The sequence below is a fragment of the Lepidochelys olivacea genome (genome assembly GCF_965140295.1).
Source record: "Lepidochelys olivacea isolate rLepOli2 genome assembly, chromosome: 2".
Classification (NCBI taxonomy): domain Eukaryota; kingdom Metazoa; phylum Chordata; order Testudines; family Cheloniidae; genus Lepidochelys; species Lepidochelys olivacea.
The window spans coordinates 246,549,632-246,567,282 of NC_140412.1; positions in this window are offsets into that span (position 1 = coordinate 246,549,632).

A 17,651-nucleotide genomic window follows, 5' to 3' on the forward strand; every position below is an offset into this window, starting at 1 on the left:
ACCAGATATTCAAGGGATAACAGAAACATCGTGGAATAGGAGTCATGACTGGACTACAGGTATTGAAGGGTATGTGCTGTTTAGGAAAGACAGAAATAAAGGTAAAGGTGGTGGAGTAGCATTGTATATCATTGATGAGGTAGACTGTAAAGAAATAAGAAGTGATGGAATGGATAAGACAGAGTCTGTCTGGGCAAAAATCACATTGGGGAAGAAAGCTACTAGAGCCTGCCCTGGGGGTGTGCTTGGGGTGTGCTATAGGCTACCAGGATCCAATCAGGATATGGATAGAGACCTCTTTAATGTTTTTAATGAAGTAAATACTAATGGGAATTGTGTGATCATGGGAGACTTTAACTTCCCAGGTATAGACTGGAGGACAAGTGCTAGTAATAATAATAGGGTTCAGATTTTCCTGAATACGATAGCTGATGGAGTCCTTCACCAAGTAGTTTCTGAACCAACAAGAGAGGATGCCATTTTAGATTTGGTTTTGGTGAGTAGTGAGGACCTCATAGAAGAAATGGTTGCAGGGGACAACCTTGGTTCGAGCGATCATGAGCTAATTCAGTTCAAACTAAATGGAAGGATAAACAAAAATATCTCCAAGGGATAAATACCACAGAGGGAGAAAAATTATTTCATCTCAGTACCAATGTGGACACAAGAACAAATGGATATAAACTGGCCATCAGGAAGTTTAGACTTGAAAATAGACTAAGGTTTCTAACCATCAGAGGAATGAAGTTCTGGAACAGCCTTCCAAGGGAAGCAGTGAGGGCAAAAGACATATCTGGCTTCAGGACAAAGCTTGATAAGTTTATGGAGGTGATGGTATGATGGGATAGCCTAATATTGGCAATTAATTGATCTTCAGCTATTAGCGGTAGATATGCCCAATGGCCTGTGATGGGATGTTAGATGGGGTGGGATCTGAGTTACTACAGAGAATTCTTTCCTGGTTGTCTGGCTGGTGAGTCTTGCCCACATGCTCAGGGTTTAGCTGATCGCCATATTTGGGGTTGGGAAGGAATTTTCCCCCAGGGCAGATTGGCAGAGGCTTTGGGGGTTTTTCGACTTCTTCTGCAGCATGGGGTACAGGTCACTTGCTGAGGATTCTCTGCACCTCAAAGTCTTTAAACCATGATTTGAGGACTTCAATAGCTCAGACATAGGTTAGAGGTTTGTTTCAGGAGTGGGTGGGTGAGATTCTGTGACCTGCATTTTGCAGGATGTCAGACTAGACGATCATAATGGTCCCTTCTGACCTTACAGTCTATGAGTCTATAAGTAAGTGAACATCCAAGCTTGACACATGCTTTCCCAGTGGGTCTTACAACTATTTACTAGTCAGGAGTAGAATATTGGTTTCATCAGCTGCTCCAAAATAAGTGGCTGGACAAGGTCAGAAATGAGGATATTCAAAGCTGAACACAGTAACCACCTCTATCAGCACTGGTTCAGTTTCAGGAGCTTTCTTAGTATGGACATATTATTAGAATGGAAGACTAACAAATTCTGAAGTGTGTGTACCAAGGAGTGCTGCTACACAGATGGCATCATGTGGATGCCAAAAACTTTGGTGGCATGATAAGATAGCCAGTGGTGGACAGACTCTGAATTTCCAGCCAGACCACCTTAAGGACCTAGCCAACAATAGATTTGGGTAGCACCTCATATGTAACGAGGGTGGAATTTACCATGATGATGAATAGAATATTGGTGATCAGGAATTCTGGATTCCATCGTTGGCTCTGGGAAGGGAGTGTGGGTTAGAGTGGTCAGAAATAGGATGGTCATAACAGGTTTAAGTCTTTCTGAAAGGCAGCCTGGTGCAATGAATAAGATTGGGGCTTTTCATGTTAAAGATATGAATTTTGTGCTTGCAGTCACTTTGCATTAGCTATCTGCTAACTTCTTTAAAAATGGGGGGAAGGGGGAAAATATTCAGCAGGTCTTCCCTGCTTTCTACTAGGTTGGAGGTCATGGATGTAGTCAATAATAAAGGTAGTGAATTGCACAGGAATTCAAACAGCTCTTTGACAAGATCAGATTTGAACTCCTGGTCTGTGCTTTTCCACATCAGGGAACTTTTCCTTCTCTACAGTGGGTATGTGGTAAGAGGCTCTTTCCCTTCCCCCCTAGAAAATGAGTGATGGCATTCACACTACAGCAGATTTGTTATCAAATTAAAATTCACCAGATTCAACTTGATACACATTTTGTGCTATGGCTAAAAAAATTATCAAATACTCTATAGATAAAAGAAAAGGAGTACTTGTGGCACCTTAGAGACTAAAAAGGTGCCACAAGTACTCCTTTTCTTTTTGCAAATACAGACTAACACGGCTGCTACTCTGAAACCTGTCTATAGATAAAGACTACCAATGCATAAGTGCTGTTCTATGAATCAGCAAGGGAGGGGCAGCAATATCGCCAAAGGACAGGTCCCAGAATGTGTTAAATTTCTTGCAAAAGGGGCACAAAGACCCAAGGTCTATCAGGAGAGATTTGCAAGGAAGTGCCTGTGGAAGAGTTGAGATGATGGTGGGCTGGGGAAGTCTCTCCTGATGGACCTAAAATCTTTGTGCTCCTTTTGCAAGAAACACCTGCCCCAAGGGAAAAAGGCTTTTCAATGCAGGGATTAGTGCTAAGAAGAGACCTGGAAAAGGTCTCTCCAGAGTGGGCCTGGCAGAGTGCCCCTGCTCACAGGGAACTGGAGGATGCTGGAGCCTGAAGCCATGAGGAAGAAAGGGGTTGATCCTGGAAGGGCTACAGGAACTACATGTATGTTATAGGAGGACTTAATAAATTATCCCCAATGGGGGGGAAGTTATGTTAAAACTCATGGGTGCCTATGATATTTTTTTCTGGGGGGGAGCCAAGAGGAGAACTGTCATAGAGTGGCATGCTTTAGGATTGCACAATACCCTACAATGAGATCTTGCTGATTTTTGTTTACTAAACTTCTTTTAAAATGAAAATCGACTGTGAAGTGAGTTGTTAGGGCTACAAATGAATTTGGATTTTCCCCACCTCTGTGTCTATTTCTTGACTGGAGGGTGGAATGTAGGAGTGTTCAACATGCTTCTGCTACTAATACAAGCAGTATCTGAGCAGTAGCAGGGCACAGACATGGAGAGCCACAGCTTAGGATTCTGCTTATAGGGAAAAAACATCATCTCCCTTAGGGCATGTCTGCACTCCATAATTAAGTTGACCTAACTTACATTGGCATATAGCCGTTGCAGTAATTACATCACTTGTGCATGTCTACACTTTGTTCCTTGTGTTGGCAGTGCGTGTCCTCACTAGGAGTGCTTGTATTGATTGAACTGTCAGTATGGGACATTGTGTGATGGCTGCTGAAAGCCAGTAACTGTTGACGTAAACAGTGCTGTGTCTACACTGACACTGAGTCAACCTAACTACATCAACATTGACTCTACACCTCTTGTGGAGGTGGAGTTATTAAGTCAGCATAGTGGGGCAGTTACATAGGCAGGAGCAAAATTTTAGTGTAGAGCAGCAGTTCTCAAACTTTTGTACTGGTGACCCCTTTCACATATCAAGCCTCTGAGTGCGACCCCCCCCACCCCCGTATAAATTAAAAATACTTTTTTAATCTTTAACACTATCATAAATGCTGGAGGCAAAGCGGGTTTGAGGTGGAGGCTGACAGCTCGCAACCCCCTCCCCCCGGCCGTAATAACCTCACAACCCCCCTGAGGGGCCCCAACCCCCAGTTTGAGAACCCCTGGTGTAGACACTTCCATAATTAGGTCAACGTTAGCTGCCTTGCGTCAACCTAACTCTGTAGTGTAGACGAGGCCTTGTTTTGCTTATTTTTCAACTGAGTGATACAGCTGAGCTTTTCACTCCTTTAAAATACCTAATCATGTAATTTACATCTCACAATATTGTCTCTCAGTTGCTAGTTTGGGTGCTGTTTATTTGCACATTTTCCATACTGGTTTGGTTTGTTCACACATTCCCTTTCTGCGGTTTGGTTTGCCTTTGGAAGTCTAGTCAGACTTATTCACAACATATGAGCTTAACTTCATGTTGACGTGAGTTTTACTGCCTGAGGAGGGGAACATTACTAATGTAGTGGCAGAAAGAAGGCTAACAGGAAAAGGACCATGTAGGACAGGTCTGGCACTATACCACTGTACATGATGGAGTGTTTAGAGTACAGTATTTCACCTTTATTATAGAGCTTGGAGAGGGCTGTGAGATTAAAGTCTTAGCATTTAAGAGGTCCCTATTACAGCATCCTCATTACAAGGATTGTGCTCTTGTTTTCTGGGCCAGAAAAACTCCTGTGAGTAGTTGGCATGGCCTAGGGAGCCCCTCAGTGTCAACTGGCAGAGGTTACCCCATACCATAACTCTGAGACGCTCATTGCCCCAACTTGCTGTTGTCATAATCTGTATCTAAAAGGTGTCCTGTGCAAACTGGTAATACACTGGTCATCAGTATTATTGTGTAATGTACATACAGGCTGAATATAAAGAATTATGTGTGTTGAAAATATGTCCCTAAAGACAGTTCCTAAACCCAGCCCGTCATAGACAAAGGAATGTTGTTTTGCAGGCTTGACAGTGTCTCAGTGTAAATTAAACAAGATGTGACCAAAGACAATGTAAAGCACATTTACATGCAAAGTAAACAAAGCCATCAGATGAACAAGGAGGGAAATGACCATTTAACAATCTGCGCAGGGATGGAGCCTGCACTGCCAGGAAGCCTTCCTGGCTCTTGAGATAGGGTCAATGAACTTTGGGAAGATGTAAGAAGAGACAAAAAGCCATTTTGTCATCCATCACTGAGGGGATGATAGGGTACAGCACCTTTCAAGCCTGTGAAAGTTAGGTCCCTTGGTCTGGAGGTCTAGGGATGCTGATAATGCTATGTAAGTAAGGAAACTGCTTAGGGAAAGGTGGTAACCTGCTAGAATTACATTTTAGTCACTAGAAAGGGTGTTTTCCTGTCTCTTTCACTCTTACTTGTAATCACTTAAACCTATGCTCTTTGTTAATACATTTATTTTTGTTTTATTGCAAAACCCTCTCATTCTCCAGCCAGACCCTCCTCTCCCCCTTTCTACCTGCCACTGGCTTGCCATGTCCTTCCTCACTCCCTGCCTCTGAGGAGCAGGGACATGGCGAGCAAGCAAGGACCTCCTGCGAGTGAGGGGTGGAGTGGAGGAAGTCAGGCAGCAGCAGCACACAGCAGGCAGGGTGGGACCTTGGGGAAGGGGCAGGGCCACCATATCCCACTGCCTAGGTGTCCAGTTGGCAGCAGCTGAGCTAGGGAAGGCTCAGCCTTCCTTGCCCTATTACACCCACTGCCCGTGTTCTGGATGAAACCCCAAAGCATCCACTGGTAGTAGGCAAAGATAGAAATGCAAAAGCAGATTTAAATGATTTTCATGGAAGAAATCTTATTCTCCTCCCCCCCCACTGTAAATTGAACTGATGTAATTCTGTCCAATTTTCCATGCTTGCCATGTTAGACCCTTTAAAAGAACATAATCCCAGTGCTTGTAGTGTGGTGATCATCTCTGCTGTGACCCTCCAAATGAACCTTAGCATTACCTGTGTTTTTTTAAAAAAACAACCTATTTTTGGGGGGGAAAGATGTTTTAAACTTTTAATCTTTAAAGTTAAAAACCTATACCGCCTAATGTATTTTCCTGAGTAATCATATACATCCTGTAATTATTAGGACATTGAAGGTCTGATTTCTTTATTTTTCACACCATACCTCTATTGGGCTCACTTTTGCATCTGCCCTTAATTGTGCATCCACAGTGAATTGCGGGTACATGTGTTATGAGTTACACATCTCACAACCTGCTTGTGATCCAAATCAGGAAACTAGAAATCTAAAGAAAAGTATTAGCAACCTTCATTCATTGCTGATGCAGGGAAGTGCAGGTGTGATCCACTTCAGAAACTGGACAGCCAACTGCAGAAGAAAGGGGCTTAAGAAAAAGAAATGGTTGCATTATCAGAGAACCACTGTGGTTCAGAAATGACAGCTACTGCTAGTGTCTAGTGTCCTCCTGACCCCCATTTTTGACACCTGTGTTTATTTGTTGGCTGCATTAGCGTAGTGGATGTTTTTGGCTGATTTTTGTGATTCATTTATTTTTGTTTCATAGGAAAGATGTATACACTAGCCATTGGGTCAGTAGACAGACCCTGCCATATCATGATTATAAACTTTCATAACCCTGACCCAAGTCACATGACAGGGTCAGGAAATAAAGATCAGGGTGAAATCTTGGCCCTACTGAGGTCAATGGGAGTTTTGTTATTTACTTTGGTAGGGTCAGTATTTCACCTCAGCCTTCTACCAGCACTAACCTTTGTTTCCTGACAGGATAAAATAATTTTAGAATAAGTTGTCAATAAGAGTTCAAAATTCAATATTCACTAATACCTACTTAAAAAAATTATTATTTCATGAACCTCATTTTCACAGACTATTCATGGGAAGTGGACACAAAATGGGTATGAACATGAGCGAAGCAAATATTTTTTATTTGATCAAATATATAGGGTTTTTTGTTTACATTCTCTATAATAAAGAATATACTCTGCTCCATAATTTGCCTGAAGCAATTAGGAAGATGTATATGTGCTAAAGGAATAAAGCATTAAAAAAGGGCAGAGAATGGGTCTTTAAGCACAAATTCTGATAACTCAGACTGTGTCTTAATTTTTTGTTCATTGAAACTGAGAGCATGAACTCAGTTGGTGCAGGTCATGCCACTTCATGCACACTGTTGAACTCAGATGCTCTAATAGTCACATTTGTTTGACCTCATTGGCCACCTTCACTTCAGCTCAGCTCTGTTCTGCTTCCTCCCACTTGGTCATAACTGGGGTTAATGAGAAATTGTGAAAATTAGTAGTAAAAGCTGCAGAGGTCCTTACTACAGTAGTTTATTCTTAGCTTCCCCCCCCCCCCTTTAGTTCAGACAGCTCTTAGCTTAACTAGATATTCTAAACATAAAAGCAGTTTCAACTCTTCTTTTACACATTATTGGCATTCTGGATGTTGTCTAACAAGTTCCATTATAAGGCATTGTTTCTAGTTGCTTGTAACTTTGTCAGATTTTAACCACAGAGCCTGAAATATCCATGCCTGATGCTAACCAGGCTAATTTAAAAGAAAAAAAGCACAAAAGCAGGCCAACCATTTCCTTGAATGAGGTTAGGAGAAAGTAACATGTTTTGCTCATGTTAAAAAAATTCTTACAACCATTTCACTGAGAAGTTCTAGTATCTCCATGGTAGGAACTTGAAATTTGGCAGCAAGATTGTTCTGTGGTCAGAAATGTGCCTGTTGTGGTTATTGGTCCTGTGACAAACTGACCAAACCTAACCAAGTTACAAAAACTCTGAAAATGGCAGTTCATATAGGCTCGGTAGAGGCTGACCACTACGTTCTCTGAAGATTCCATCATCGTTGACCATAATCCATCCTGACACAGCTCCTACTGTGCTGATTGGACTACTCATGTGCCATCCCATAAAGAAACTGAACATGCTCCATCTTGGGGCTCTGTGGACTGAGCAATTGTTCCTGTTGGTTGCTGTGGTGCCAGGCACCAGAATGGAGAGCTGAGAGACTCTCTTATGCTCTCAGTACATTTCTCCCCCAATCATTTTCCCACAAGTACCAGGCAGCATGGAGAAGGAAGAGGAAGCAGTTGAACTGTCTTGAATTTCAGAAGGGTAAGGAAGGAGTGAAGAGGAAGACAGGTGCACATTGGGGGCAAGGATGGGGGATGGCAGATGACTGGGAGCAGTGGGTGACAGGGAGAGGCTGAGAGACAAGACTAGATGGAACTAAAAGTTTTAGGTATACTGCCTTCCAGAATCTGGAATCAAAAGAGGGATTCTGGAGTCTGCATGTAAACCTTTATTGAAGCTTTCCATAAATATTTACACATCTGTTTAAAGCTATAGAAAAGTCCATGGTGCCACTAAGTTTCTGAAAACAGATATTTTTCTGCTTTTATTTTCTTTAGGCATACGTTAGTGATATTCCAATTTTCTCTGCATTTCACATATCTGAAAATTCATGATTTGTCAAAAGCAAAAACTGACCAGGTCTCAAAAAAAAAAAATTAAGAACTCTCTAAAGCTATCCCCCAGATCTTGTAAATAGCCTCTAAAGTTACAATAGGATCTATTTGTGCTCTTGGTACCATGTTGTATTTCCAAGATATTCTACCCATGTATGACAGGGTGCATCCCTCACACTGGCCATGAAAGTGTTAAATGGAGCCAGAGAGACGATCTGGAGGGTGGACAGGCCCAGTTTAATATAAAGTCCAAAATGTGGGGAGCTGAGTGCTTGAATTAAAGATGAATCCCAGCTGGGCTGGAGCTGAGTGACTAATAAAGAAAGGACTTCAGAGCAGTATAGGGCAAGTAAGAGGCCCAGGGGAGAGCAGACCTTGGAATCCTCTACTGAGGAGGGAGCTGGACAAAGAGGCAGGAAAGACACAGAGAAGCCACAGGAGTGAGCTCCTATGGTGAGCCTTGACAAAAGGGCAAGACCCCAGGGAGGCAGCTCAGCAGTTGGATTTCTGAGGAAAGAGACAGAGGGCCTTGGGAGAGGCAGACAGGACTCTTTGAGGCATCACTTGGTGCAAGACCTGGAAAGAACTCTGCTGAGCCTGGGAAGAAGCAAAGAGTCTGTGGAGGAGGGAGCGCAGGAAGGGGTTGGACAAAAGGGCCTAAAGTCAGGCCGAGGTAGGAAGTAGTTCAGGGATGCAGCAAGGAAGTCTGAGTGAGCAGACCTCAGCTGCTTTCTATGGGTCCCTAGACTGGAACCCACATTAGAGGGAGGGTGGGCAGGCAGGCCTGGGTTCTCTTACCATCCAAGGAAGGTGGCACCCTTATGAAAACCCCTTGACCACTGAGCCCAGAGTTGAGTGGAAGACCTCACATAAGGTGATTGGACCATTGTTTTGTGGGACACTATTTATCCCAGAGGTGGGACTGAATGTGACCTGGCCAGAGGCCCAAGTCACGGGACAAAGCAGACCACCACAGAGCCGGAGCATCTGCCATTAGTGGGTGCCAGAGGAGGAGAGCCTGCTACACCATGCCCAGGCACAAGGCAGTGCACCAGCCAGTGAGTCATTTCTATACCATGTGACTTAAATATAAAGTCAGTCGTTAAATCTAGATTTGGGTTCTTTAAGTACAATTCAAGGGACACAGGATGAAGATGGTGCAAATATTTGCTTTATGCTACAATCTGATCTGTGGATCATATTGCAAAATTGTGGCTGTATATTTAAAGCAATACTGCAGCAGGTTGCAGAGTTCTGCAGATTTTTATTGGGTGAAATCCTGGCTCCATTGAAGTCAATGGGTGTTTTCCCATTGACTGCAATGGTAAAAGGATTTTTCATCCCTGGTGTTTTTACTTGGAGAAATGAAATTCTATAGTAGTGATCACTGCTTATGACCCCCCACTTGGTAAGGCAACTCCCATCTTTTCATATGCTGTGTATTTATCTCTCTACTGTATTTTCTGCTCCATGCATCTGATGAAGTGGGTTTAGCCCATGAAAGCTTATGCCGAAATAAATTTAGGTTTCAGAGTAGCAGCAATGTTAGTCTGTATCCACAAAAAGAAAAGGAGTACTTGTGGCAGCCTTAGAGACTAGCAAATTTATTTGCGAATAAGATGAAGTGAGCTGTAGCTCTTGAAAGCTTATGCTCAAATAAATTTGTTAGTCTCTAAGGTGCCACAAGTACTCCTCATTGTTTTTGCTTATATGGTTTTCACTTCTAGTCTTCAGTGTACTGTACCTTCAACTCATTCATGATTTACCACAATGCAATTTAATTTGTTTTTAGTAATTAGTTTCCCCATTTCTAGTGACCAAGTGACACTAAGAGGTTTCCATTTTGGAAGGTAATCCACTATCTTCTGCACATACAATGTATTCTATGTTAAAATCTGATTAAAAACAATTGACTTGATTCATGCTTACAGTATTTCAAACCACCACAATAAGAGAAGGAGTTAGTACAAATTTGACAGCCCAACTTCCTCCTGGCTGTGTCTCTCAAATGGATTTTGTGAATTTCAAATCACATACTTGCACTGTGAAAAAACTGTCAATTCATTTAACAACTTATATAAATAGGTATGGGGTGTGCATGTGTGCAGTACATTGCTGTCTTTTAAAATATCAGCATGCCCTGTGACTCTGTCTACACTGTCTGTGCAAGAAGGCAGAAATTTTGCTAGTTGTCAAAAATGCAGCACAGTGGTTTAGGTTTTTATTTTTTGCAGATGCAGAAAGATTTATAAAGGTTAGCACAGGACAAACATTTTTGCTTCTAACAATGCTGTTTTAGGCATACAAAATACTATTGCTACACCACTGTGTAGTTCTTAAATGTTTGGCTATACTACTGCCGTGGCGAATGCACCTGCAACTGTGTAAACAATGTAGGACTAAAAATATATGGATATTTTCAGTGTGACCTCTAAATACAGTCTAAATAGAGGAAAATAAAGTACTTTTAAAGCTTAGATTGTAGTGTTCAGTAGAGTGGTGTGGGAAAGCTGTATAATGTTGCATCATAGGAGGTCATTAAAACACTTTTTTCAAAATGTTGAACAAATCAAGTTTATACTAACCTGCGTTTTTTGCTTTGGACTTCATGTTCAAACAAACCCACAAAAGTTGAAATGCTGAGTCTAAAGCAATGAGTTTCACCAGGTTTCTCACTCAAACTATGAAATACTGCATTACCAGTAAAAAGAAAAAGGAGTACTTGTGGAGTACTTCATCCGATGAAGTGAGCTGTAGCTCACGAAAGCTTATGCTCAAATAAATTGGTTAGTCTCTAAGGTGCCACAAGTACTCCTTTCCTTTTTGCGAATACAGACTAACATGGCTGCTACTCTGAAACCTGCATTACCAGTGTTTCTGGCAGCACCATAAATTTAGCAAATGCTGGCTAACAGGTCTGCAGACCTTTGATGAACTTGTTCTAAAAATCTGCCACGCTGTAGAGAAACTCAAAGCCTGCTGATATTTGCATGGTGCCGAGTTTCATAGCAATCTGTTTACACAGCTTTTGGGCTGGGATCAGTTTGCACTGGTGAAATGTAGAGTAAATCCATTTTACTTCATGGAATTACTCCAGATTTACACTAATATATTCCACATGCTTTATTCTTAATCTTATGCTAATACCTCACATGGAAGGCTTTCAAAGATACAAATGGGAGTTGGGTACCCATCTTGCACAAGCACTGGGCCATGTTGATGGTAGTGGCATGGTTGTATGAGGTGAAGGATAAGCAGAGCTGTGTCTCATCTGCATATTGCTGGCACTTGAATCCCTATCAAATGACCAGTTCACCTAGCAGCTGCCTGCAGATGTTGAGAAGAACCGAAGTAAACAAATCCCTTCAACTGAGTGCAGATTTCCCTTATGCCACCCCTCTCTGGCCCTGAAAGGGTTAAAAGCAGCCCTGAAGAGGGCTGCAGCTGGGAAAAGGGATTAAGAACAGCTGGGGGTAGCTGACCACAGGTGTGGCTGGCTTAATCAGGGCCCAGCTAGCCCTTATAAGAGGCTGTGGGCTAGAAGCTGGAGGAATCTCACTCTAGCCCTGGAGTGGGAAGGGCTAGCTGCCTGGGAGCAAGGTACCTGAAGTAGAGCAGTGCTGGGGAAGGGCAAAGGGAGCTGGAGAGCTCCAGCCTGGTTTACGTCCAAAAGCTACTGGGGCTACAGAGGTGCAGGCTGGGTAGAGGCAGAGGCAGCTGATCCTACCCACTTGCCAGTGATGAGTGGCCATGACAGACTGCAGTCTGCCCCAGTGAGTGGGGGCTAGATGACTGGTAGTAGCCACTGAGGCAAGGTGGGTTTAGAGAGTTGGGGTTCCCCTGGGAGGGGAGGCCCAGAGTATGGGTTACTGCTGGGGGCAGGACCCCAAGGTAAAGGGTACCAGGGTTTGTGGGGGCACAGGGCCAGTGGCAGGTGAGACACCTGCTTGCAGAGGGCACGCTGGGCTGAAAAAGCTAATTCCCAGGATAAGCAGCAGGAGGTGCCATGCTGGTGCCATCACATTGCTACAGCCACTTTCTGCTGTTATGCACTCCAGTCTTCCACTGTTACCGGTCTTTTTCCATTTGAATTTCAACCATGCCCAATCTATATTAGGCATGGGGAAACTAATCAGCTGTGGTGCATCGATAGGTCATTCAATCAAGACAAAATAGGGATTTGGAGATGTTGAAGTTACCACAACACATTCTGCCTCCCTATTTCCTCTTAAGGATCAGACATGCATGATGAACAGGAGCTTCAAAACAGCATTTCTGTCTATCCCTGCCTGGGTCTGCAGGATATCAGCAGTTCCTCCTGATCAACCTGTCAGTAAATGTTGGCCGTGGAATGATGTTGCTACAATTTCTTCATTTGGCACAAATTTTCAAATCTTGTGAGAATGATAAAATCTCAGTTATTCAATAGGTCCCTGCCAATTTTTGTACTCATATAATCCCCTGCCGTTGCTGAACCTGACTTGGCCTCTATTGTATGATGGTAAATGATAACTCCAAGTATGACAGACAGGCTACATGTAGTCATTAATCCTCACATAAGCTTTTATCATACATCTCAATCTCAAGCCATTACAAATATGGAGAGATTGTTTAAACAACACTGGGATGGCTACAATTTTCATTGAAATGGGAGTGAAGGATTTGATTTTGTTGCAGTAATTGAGAAGGAGTTATGTCATGGTACCTACAGTATATCTCATCACTTTATTTTAGGGACAACATTTTCTTTTGGATGCAGGCATACATTGTCTCCACCAAAAGACCAAATTTTGTCAACATTACCAGTGTTATCAAGCAGCAGACAGTAAATGTATTTTAAACATCACCATACATACTCACAGGTCTCTTTATAGTCCAAGTGACGGTCTTCCATTTTAGAGTGGAGATTACTGCATCCTCATCCACTAATTTGGCAGCAGTCCAGGGCAGGAAAGATCTTGCACGCTCCTGAACTTTATAGTTGCACAGTAGATAATGGGTTGCAGCTCTCAGACTGACTTGAATTGTTAAATTAATGAATTCAGAGGGATCCAGTGGATTGGCTTTTGTTTCAGAAAAAACAAATTTCTATAGAAGTCTGCCCATTTCCATCCTAAGGAGGAGAAAGCACTTGATCGGGATTGTGAAACTAGCTAGGGGCTAGCTGCACTCTGAAAGATACCCACCACTGGAGGAGGAGAACAGATGATTGAGCTTTCCTCTAGGAAAACCTATTACAGTAGATGAGCAGGCTCCTCCCTTCATGTTGATTTCTTAATACAAATAAAAAAAATATGCACTTTATGTGCTTTGTATTGCTCTGTTGAGGTCCCTGGCTTTCTACTTTTGATGTCATTCTGCCATGAAAACTCAAATGGGAGACAGCTATGGTAGCTGACCTTTTAGAAACATGACACATACAATTCCCAGGGCTACTTCCCCATAGCAGCCCCCACTTCCTCAAGCTCCACTTCACCCTTACCTCAGGGCCTCCTTCCTTGTGACTAACATGGCATGTACTGCTCAGTCTCTCAAACAACACAACTCCTAACATCCACACCCACCTGACTAACTGGGAGGTTTTTAACTAGTTTCAGCCAGTCCCTGATTGGCTTCAGGTGTCCCAATCAACCTAGCGTTCTTCCTACCTCTGGAAAGTTCTTAATTGGCCCCAGGTGTCTTAATTGACCAGGAGCAGCTGCTATTTCACTTATCCTGGTACCAGAAATTTGTTCAGCCTGGAGCTAATATATTTATCTCCCACTACTTTTCTATAGCCATCTGGCCTTGCCCCGTCACAAACCACATGGGGATTTTTAAAAGAGATTCTCTGCTTCTTTCATGCTTATTGAACAGATCTGAAGACTGTGTTTGATGTAGATTGTTTGAAAGTAAATGTGAACTTGGAGAGAATAGGCTTTGGAAATCTCTGCAGTTTGAAGAAAAATATGTCTGGAAACAGCATAATTTATATGCAGTTGCTCCCCTGTATTTCACATAGATTCTCTGCTTATGTAAATAGGGATAGCATCTATGATACTGTGTATAAGAAAGACTATCATGGATATCATTGATATTACCACTGTCATACAATTGTAACAAAACTTGTATCATGTAAGGTGTCAATGGAAAAGTTATGAGTTGCTAAGTATGACTATCCTGTTTGTATGCATGCATCATCTTTGCATCTGAAGTTATGAATACTTGCTTAAACCTGTGTTGTATTCCTGGGTGACACCCTCCAGATAAATTTACATCAAAGCTAGACAGCTATGTGTTGATGGCCCATTAAGGACTCTCAAATCTCACAGTGGGCCAGAGAAGAAACTCATCTTGCCCAGATAGCCCTTCCTGAGGATGCCTCAGCGAACGAGAAGCCAATGGCCACCCCTTGTGATTCAACAAACCATGTAAGGACATGTGCGATGCTCATGTGACCGTGGATTCCATGTTGGGCCAGTAATTTTCCACACACAGAGCTTTGTGTGGGCTTTGTTTGGGACAGTAAACTTCCATGAACATTACAAAGAATATAAAAGACCTCTGAGACCCCAATGGACAAATTGCTAAGGAGGATACAAAAGAATAGCATGATCATATAGGGACAAAATTAGGCTAAGGCACAAAATGAGTTACACCTGGCAAGGGACATAAATGACAATAAGAAAAGGTTCTATAAATGCATTAGGAGCAAGACAAAGATGAAAGAAAATGTAGGTCATCTACTTAGTGGGAAAGGAGAACTAATACCTGATAGCATCAAAAAAGCTGAGGTATTTAATGCCCTTTTTGCTTCAGTCTTCATTAAAAAGTCTAATGGCAACGAGAAGCTCCATACAATTAATATTAACAAGAAGGGGGAAGGAATGTAAGACAAAATAAGGAAAAAACAGGTTGCAGAATATTTAGGTAAATTAGATGTATTCAAGTCAGTGGGGCCTGATGAAATTCATCCTAGGGTACTTAAAGAATTAGCTGAAGCAATCTAGGAACTGTTAGCAATTGTCTTCAAGAAGTCATGGAGGACAGGTAAGGTCTCAGAGGCTCGAGAAAGGCAAACATAATACCTATCTTTAAAAAGGGGAACAAGGAGAAATTATAGACCATTTAGCCTAACTTTTATACCTGGAAAGATATTGGAACAAATTATTAAGCAATAAATGTATAAGCAAAACATGCCAGAACAACCTAATTTCCTACTTTGATGGGATTACTGGCCTAGTAGATGGGCGGGGAACAGTAGACATGAAATATCTTGATTTTAGTAAGACTTTTGAAACCGTCCCACATGATATTCTCATAAGCAAACTAGATGAAATTACTGTAAGATGCATGCAAAACTGGTTGAAAGAATGTACTCAAAGAGTAATTATCAATGGTTCACTGTCAAACTGGGAGGATGTATCTAGTGGGGTCCTACAGGGGTCACTCTGGGTTTGGTAACTATTCAATATTTTCATCAATGGCTTGGGTGATGGAGTGGAGAATATTCACATACAATTTCTGGATGACACCAAGCTGGTAGCGGTTTCAAGGACTTTGGAGAACAGGATTTCAAAACAACCTTGACAAATTAGAGAATTGGTCTGAAATTAATAAGATGAAATTCAGTAAAGACAAGTGCAAGGTACTACACCTAGGAAGGTAGATACGCTGGAGGGTAGGGATAGGATACAGAGGGACCTAGACAAATTAGAGGATTGGGCCAAAAGAAATCTGATGAGGTTCAACAAGGACAAGTGCAGAGTCCTGCACTTAGGATGGAAGAACCCCATGCACCGCTACAGACTAGGGACCGAATGGCTCAGCAGCAGTTTGGCAGAAAAGGACCGAGGGGTTACAGTGGACGAGAAGATAGATATGAGTCAACAGTGTGCCCTTTTTGCAAAGAAGGCCAATGGCATTTTGGGATGTATGTGTAGGGGCATTGCCAGCAGATCGAGGGACATGATCGTCCCCCTCTATTCGACATTGGTGAGGCCTCATCTGGAGTACTGTGTCCAGTTTTGGGACCCACACTACAAGAAGGATGTGGAAAAATTGGAGAGAGTCCAGCGCAGGGCAACAAAAATGATTAGGGGACTGGAACACATGACTTCTGAGGAGAGGCTGTGAGAACTGGGAGTGTTTAGTCTGCGGAAGAGAAGAATGAGGGGGGATTTCATCGCTGCTTTCAACTACCTGAAAGGGGGTTCCAAAGAGGATGGATCTAGACTGTTCTCAGTGGTGGCTGATGACAGAACAAGGAGTAATGGTCTCAAGTTGCAGTGAGGGAGGTTTAGGTTGGATATTAGGAAAAACTTTTTCACTAGGAGGGTGGTGAAATCCTGGAATGCGTTACCTAGGGTGGTGGTGGAATCTCCTTCCTTAGATATTTTTAAGGTCAGGCTCGACAAAGCCCTGGCTGGGATGATTTAGTTGGGGATTGGCCCTGCTTTGAGCAGGGGGTTGGAATAGATGACCTCCTGAGGTCCCTTCCAACCCTGATATTCTATGATTCTAAGGGAAAATCAAATGCACAACCACAAAATGGGGAATAACTGGGCAGGGGTAGTACTGCTGAACAGAAGTGATAGTGGATCACAAGTTGAATATGAGTCAACAATGTGATGCAGTTGTGAAAAAGGCTACTATCGTTCTGGGATATATTATCAGGAGTGCCATATGTAAGTTAGAGGAAGTAACTGTCCCACTCCAGTCAGCACTCGTGAGGCCTCAGCTGGAGAGCTGTGTCTAATTCTGACATGCTTTAAGAAAGATGTGGACAAATTGGAGGGAGTCCAGAGGAGAGCAAAAAAAATGATAAATTTCAGAGTAACAGCCGTGTTAGTCGGTATTCGCAAAAAGAAAAGGAGTACTTGTGGCACCTTAGAGACTAACCAATTTATTTGAGCATAAGCTTTCGTGAGCTACAGCTCACTTCATCGGGTGCATACTGTGGAAACTGCAGAAGACATTATATACACAGAGACCATGAAACAATACCTCCTCCCACACCACTTTCCTGCTGGTAATAGCTTATCTAAAGTGATCACTCTCCTTACAATGTGTATGATAATCAAGGTGGGCCATTTCCAGCACAAATCCAGGTTTTCTCACCCCCCGCCCTTCCAAAAACCACACACACAAACTCACTCTCCTGCTGGTAATAGCTCATCCAAACTGACCACTCTCCTTACAATGTTTATGATAATCAAGGTGGGCCATTTCCAGCATAAATCCAAGTTTAACCAGAACGTCTGGGGGGGGGGTAGGAAAAAACAAGGGGAAATAGGTTATCTTGCATAATGACTTAGCCACTCCCAGTCTCTATTTAAGCCTAAATTAATAGTATCCAATTTGCAAATGAATTCCAATTCAGCAGTTTCTCGCTGGAGTCTGGATTTGAAGGTTTTTTTTGTTGTAAGATAGTGACCTTCATGTGTGTAATTGCGTGACCAGAGAGATTGAAGTGTTCTCCGACTGGTTTATGAATGTTATAATTCTTGACATCTGATTTGTTCCTCTACTACAGTGCTAATAAACAATGGTCACATAAACACCACCC